Source organism: Mus musculus, chromosome 5, assembly GCF_000001635.26.
Source record: "Mus musculus strain C57BL/6J chromosome 5, GRCm38.p6 C57BL/6J".
NCBI classification, from domain to species: Eukaryota; Metazoa; Chordata; class Mammalia; order Rodentia; family Muridae; genus Mus; species Mus musculus.
The window spans coordinates 103,356,087-103,361,792 of record NC_000071.6 but is presented as its reverse complement, the minus strand read 5'-3'; the positions used below and the strand labels follow the sequence as shown (position 1 = coordinate 103,361,792).

Sequence of the window (5,706 nt, the reverse complement as noted above, 5' to 3'; positions counted from 1 at the left end):
AACTTTGTATTTTTTAAAAAAGATTTATTTATTTATTTAAAAAAGATTTATTTTAATAAAGATTTATGTATGTATGTATTTATTTATTTACACTGTGGCTGTCTTCAGACACACCAGAAGAAGGCGTCAGATTTCATTATGGATGGTTGTGAGCCACCATGTGGTTGCTGGGATTTGAACTCAGGACCTCCAGGAGAGCAGTTAGTGCTCTTACCCGCTAAGCCATCTCCCCAGCCTTGTATTTTTTTTTTTTAAAGAAAAAATTGTGTTAAATATTAAACAAAATCTGGGTGTGGTGGCAAATAGTTAAAATCTAAGTACATGGAAAGCTGAGACAGGAGGAATAAGAGTTTGAAGCCAGCCTAGGCTGTACAGCAAAGCCCCGTCTCTCTTCTCCCTGGAAAACAAAAATCAACCAACCCAATCAAGCCAAACCAAACCAAACCAAACCAAACTAAACCAAACCAAAGCCCCCTGGGTAGTTTAAAATCCTTAGGTTTGAGGATATCAACCCCCCCAATGTTTTGAAGTGTGGGGGCTTTTGAGTCATACGTGGATAACAGGAACACAGCACATGAACAAGCATTAAAAAATATCAAACGGAAACTTTCTCTTTTCAGTGTCAGTGCTAAGACGTGCAGAGGACACATTGTTTCAGTTTTAACTTCACATTGCCACCTGCATCCTCCTTCTGGGCTCGGTGACAGGCCCCAGTTAGGGGAGTGGTTGTGCCCTTGGACCAGAGGAGGGTGGGTCCAGAGGAAGTCAGGTCCTTGGAGGTGGGTGTACAAAGACTCGTCTTCTCTTAAAATCAAGTATGTGGGCGAGGCAAGCTCATCAGAACCACTCCAACAAAAAGTAAACAGTGGACGCTGTGTTCCTGGGCTGTGAATTTCCCAAGCGGCGCATCTGGATTTGCCCCTTGTGCTCCTGGGGTGTGGGCAAAGAAGAATGTGGAGGAGGCGTGAGCGATGCCGAGGCAGGGCTGGGGCTTGGGCTATAGGGTGGCCGTGAGTCCGGCCTACTTCAAAGTAGAGGTGACCAGATACTCTCGTGTTTACACGCCTGAAATGGTCGCTGGTTACAGAGTTGGCAGTTACAGTTGGCGATTGTGACTGTTGCCATGTGGAGAGCCGTTCACAGGTGGGCGATGGACAACGTGGATAGATCTCTCATCAGAAGGGAACCACAGAGTCACGGCTGGTCCCCACTGTGCAGCCCTGGCAGAGGCTCTGCTGTGGTTTCAGTCAACTGCAGAGAGGATTGCCACTCACCCACACAGCATGCTTGGGGTTTTCTCTCATCCCCTTCCGGTCGAAACTGAGAGCAGTCAGCACCTAGAAGCAGAGGAGATGGAGGGATGAAGTGCCAGAGTGCATTCTCTCACCCTGCTGCTCCTCCCTGTCACACTCCTTCAGCTTCTGGTCTAAAATCGGAGGTCTAACCTCTTCTAGATTGTGGGATGGGTTTTGATTTTGTAGGAAACTGTAGTAGTCACGTGAACAGGAGTTAAGTCTGGATTGCCTGTGAGATATTCTCATGGCTGCATTGACCAGCTTGGTCACCAGCAAGTAGTATTTGTAGAGGTAGGGGTCTGGGGAGTGGGAGGTGGGGTGGGTTGCTGTTCAGCAGGAAAGTAATATTTGAGTACTTGGTGGAGGTTGGGGGTGAAATTCATGGCAGGTCTACATTAATTTGAGATTCCTTAATATACTATTAAGGCCTAGAGGGAATATTAAAGTTTAGGTAACTGTTACCTGCCGTTTTGTGCTGTTACTAGTATTATAAGGAAACTTTTCTCTTATGTTGTTTCTGCTGTTACTAGGAAACTTTCTCATGCCCAAGTTGATTACATATTCTGTTGTGTTCTGTGCCCTTGGAAACCAATCACCATAGAAGTCAGTAGAATGGCTGTAGTGACCCACGATAAGCTTGGACCCAAACCATCCACCCAGCAGTGTGTCTTGCACATGTGTATAAACTTTTAAGGTATTTGCTTTGATACTTGGCCCCTGGGATGGACTCCGACATAAGAGACACTTGTGCCAATATAAGAAACTATTTGGAATAAGGCTTTTTTTTTTTTTTTTTTTTTTTTTGAGTAGGAACCAAATAAAGTTTATGTCCCCAAGACCTCCCTGGAAACTGACACCCTACTTGGCAGGAAGCAACACATATGTGGGTAACTGACATCCTAGTTGGCGAGTTAAGTCATGATTGTTAGACAAGCCTCATTTTGGAAGACAAGTTAGAACCTGAGTATTAGACAAGGCAAGTTCCCCTGCCACAGTTAAATACCCCAACCAGTGGGACCAGGGTAAGTATACAGCAAAGACATGCTCCTAAGGAAGGCCCCTATCCCTAAATCCTGACTGGTGGAATAGCTTGGCATAGACTTGTACACTTCTCAGGCTTTAAAAAACGTATAGGATCTTGAGGCAACATTGTGGTTCAGCTCCGGAGCCAGGACCAGTCCTAGGGTGTGGCTTTCAATAAACTCTCCTGTTTGACTTCCATTGGTGATTGAGTGGTTTGTGTGGTAGTTTCCAGACTCTGACATATACTTAACGTTTTGTGGTAGTTTTGCAGGTCCTGGATGGGACACAGGGCCTCGCTCGTGCCCAGCCAGGCTTGCTTGGTTTTTCTTTTGTAGTTCTGGTCGTTGAACCGTGAGCCCTGGGAGTTCTTGGCCTGCTGGAAGGGTGCTCCACCAGGGAGCTATATCTCTCTCCTTTTGGTCACCATACTGATCTTTGTTTTGGTTGTGAGACATGGTCTCATGGTTTGCCCTAGGCTGGCTTTGAACTCTTGATTCTCTTGCTGCAGCCTCCCAAGAGCTAGATCGTACGTGCACATTGCCGAATTCAAAAGCTATGAAAGGCCAAATGGGAAGCAGTTTCCTTCCTCACCCTTAGCCGTGCAATTCTCAGGGTTTTCCCCCTAGGAATGCCACAGTTTGTCTTTAAATTAAGACTTCAAGAGAGTCAGATGTTAGTTTATAACATCGATGAACAAGCACAAGGAAAATAGGCGTTATACACATTTCTACATTCTAGGGTCACGTTATACACATCTCTACATTCTAGGGTCATTTAAAAAATTTATCTTGTTTGTGTGTGTTGTTTGTGTAGGTGTGTGAAGATGTCTGAGGGGGGCAGAAGAAGAGAGAGACAGGGCCTGTGAAGCTGCAGTTACTGGCTGCTGGGAGTCTGTGCGTGACCCAAAGTGGGTGCTGCAAACGTTACTCAGGTCTGCTGCAAGAACCAGATGGCTCTTAACAGAGCCGCTCCTCTTCCTTCCTTCCTTCCTTCCTTCCTTCCTTCCTTCCTTCCTTTCTTTCTTTCTTTCTTTCTTTCTTTCTTTCTTTCTTTCTTTCTTTCTTGTTTTTTGTTTTGTTTTTTGAGACAGAGTTTCTCTGTGTAGCCCTGGCTGTCCTGGAATTCACTCTGTAGACCAGGCTGGCCTCAAACTCAGAAATCCACCTGCCTCTGCCTCCCAAGTGCTAGGATTAAAGGCGTGCACCACCACTGCCTGACCTGTCTTCACCTTTTGAAAGAAAGCTTTGCCTTCACATCCTGATGCACAGGGGTTGGGGGGTGTAGCTCACGGCAGAGTGAGTGCCCGTTATCACGTGTCACGCCCTGATTTGATCCCTGGGGTTATTTTCAGATTACATCTTATGGTTTTACTTATTCCTTACATTTGGCTTTTTTTTGAATGAATTTGCTTGTATGTTGAAGGCCCAGGCACCTGTTTGGAGACGAGTCTTCATCCCTAAGTTGTCTGTGGTTCTATGACATCATGCTCCATTCTCTTCCTCACCTGTGACCTTCTGTGTGGTTCAACTTTAAGGTGGAGAACCTGACTCATTTTAGTGACTGCTTCTGGGGACTGGGATATGGGATATAGATTTTTTTTTTAAAGTTTTCCAAGGCCTCAGGCCAAATTCCAGTCTGAGTTCACACACCTGCGGACTTCTTCCATAGTTACTCAATACTTTCTGTGTGTCTTCATGTCAGAGGTCACTTCGGGCCTGTGAGCTTTCCCAGGACACTATGCAGCCGCAGTCAGACGGCCTTTGAATGCAGCTGACAGATAAGATCTCTGTTGATTGATTAGGCCAAGGATTATAGAATCAATGCAGTAATGGCTGGAACACTAAAAGGACTTAAAAATAAAAACCTAATCAAATGTACAAAGGGACAGAATTTAAGCGGGAGCAATGTATCACCCAGCAATGGGTTTGGAGAGATGAGGTGTTACCGGGAAAATGCCAACAAACAGGGACTCCCTACCATTAACTGGCTACTATAGTACGGTGGTAGTGGTGGTGGTGGTGGGGCTGTACTGGAGAACTGAGCAGAAAGGAAATCACCAGGGGATTAGTGAGGCCTTTGGAGGAACGGATAGTCAGCTGGGCAACACTTGCAACAGGGTATGGGACGAAGTACAAGTGGAATGCAAAGAAGTTTCTATGAGGTTGTGAACCTACATTGCCGAGTCTCCAGAAACCTGGACAGAAGTCAGGCTTGCTTAGGAGTGGGAGCAGATAGGGAAGTGCACATTAGAAACTTTTGAATTCACCAGTGGAAATAGATGATGAGGCCTCACTCACAAAGGTAAATGAACAAAACTCGTGCGTGCCTGTGTGTGTGTGTGAAAGAAAGGAGAGAGATAGATGGATATATATATACACATATGTGTGTGTGTGTGTATATATATATGATAGGTGGATGGATGGATGGATGGGTAGGTAGAGAGATAGGTAGATGGATAGATAGATGATAGATGGATTGGATAGGCTGCCACAAAGTAGGGTGAGTGGAATTCCCCATCCATGAGGATACGTGGGACTTTAGCAGACGTGTTCTCATATAGAGCTCAAAAGATGCACAAGAATTATTTTTAAAAGTTCCTTTCTGCTCTTCTTATAATGGGATTTTTATTATATGTGGGAAAGAGTGAAGTAGGAAGATGTGGTTTGAACATGCTTGGCCTACAGGGCGTGGTTCTATTAGGGGGTGTGGCCTCGTTGGAGGAAGTGTGTCACTGTGAGGCGGGGCTTCGGAGGTCTCCTATGCTCTGGCTCCTGCATATGTAAGAGAGCTCTCTCCTTGTTGCCGGAGGATGCCAGCCTCTCTGGGTTGCTTTTGAATCAAGATGCAGAACTCTCAGCTACTTCTCTAGCACCATGTCTGCCTGGATGCTGCCATGCTCCCTACCACGATGATAATGGACTAAACCTTTGAACCTGTAAGCCAGTCCCAATTAAATGTTTGCCTAATTTATAAGAGTTGACTTGATCATGATGTCTCCTCACAGCAGTGGAAATATTAAACAGGAGACTTGCCTAAAATCAGTGTAAAGTAGGGCATGTGGTAAGAAGTCCTTAAAGGAAGAAAACAAACGGACAAACAAATCAACAAACCGACAACCCCTCCCCCCCTCCCCCCAGGCTCCAGGTTACTTCTGCCTGCCGTCAACAACTGAACTTTGACCATCTGAGGACAAAATATGAATGGAAGGGTTTAAGTCGGGAAGGAGAAGAATGAAGTAAAGAAAGAAAACTACAGCTTTCAAAAGTCTCCATGAAACAAAAGTTTTTTTGTTTTTGTTTTTGTTTTTAATCCAAACTAAGCAAAACCCGTTCCCGTGTTTAGAGCGCCATCTCCTGGTCATGAGGTCGAATGGCCCTGAAGGGAAAGA

General features: G+C 45.3%; 1 long non-coding RNA gene across 1 annotated transcript; it reads right to left on the bottom strand.

Annotated features, from left to right (window-relative positions):
* Window positions 1–1,038: 1,038 nt before the first annotated feature.
* Window positions 1,039–1,816, bottom strand: Gm30443. Its single transcript, XR_880497.1, has 2 exons — window positions 1,758–1,816; window positions 1,039–1,337 (listed from the first exon to the last, which is right to left on the bottom strand). It is a non-coding gene; the product is annotated as a predicted gene, 30443 (long non-coding RNA).
* Window positions 1,817–5,706: the final 3,890 nt, after the last annotated feature.